Genomic DNA, 446 nt, shown 5'->3' with positions numbered 1-446 from the left:
AGACTCGGCTCTGCCAGCTGTGCAGCATCGGGGCCCCATGAGGAGCCCTCATAGAGCTGCGGACGATCGTGGGGTTCAAAAGTATTTAATTTGTTTGTTTTTTATTTATTATTTTAAAATTAATGAAATAAATTAAACTCTAATTTCGGATATTTGCAGGCTTGGCGCAGCAGCAGAGCAGCAGAGCACCGGGTGGAAGGCGTCGTCGGCATTGCATCATTTTTTTTGTTTTTTTTCGTTTTCTGCTGTAATATCTTTGAATTTAAATTAATTAAATAAAAATTATTTAACAATTAAGCCATGATAGCCCATCAGCCGCCAGCGGCTTCTCCCCTCATACGGAGATATCCATAACACTCCTCTGCTGCAGCCGCTGCGATGCTTGTGGGAGCTGCTTCTGCAGCAGCAGCAGCAGCAGCTGCTGCTGCTGCAGCAGCAGGAGGAAG

This window comes from Eimeria mitis, genomic scaffold (assembly GCF_000499745.2).
Source record: "Eimeria mitis Houghton genomic scaffold, Emh_scaff2201, whole genome shotgun sequence".
Classification (NCBI taxonomy): Eukaryota; Apicomplexa; class Conoidasida; order Eucoccidiorida; family Eimeriidae; genus Eimeria; species Eimeria mitis.
This window is presented reverse-complemented; position numbering follows the sequence as displayed.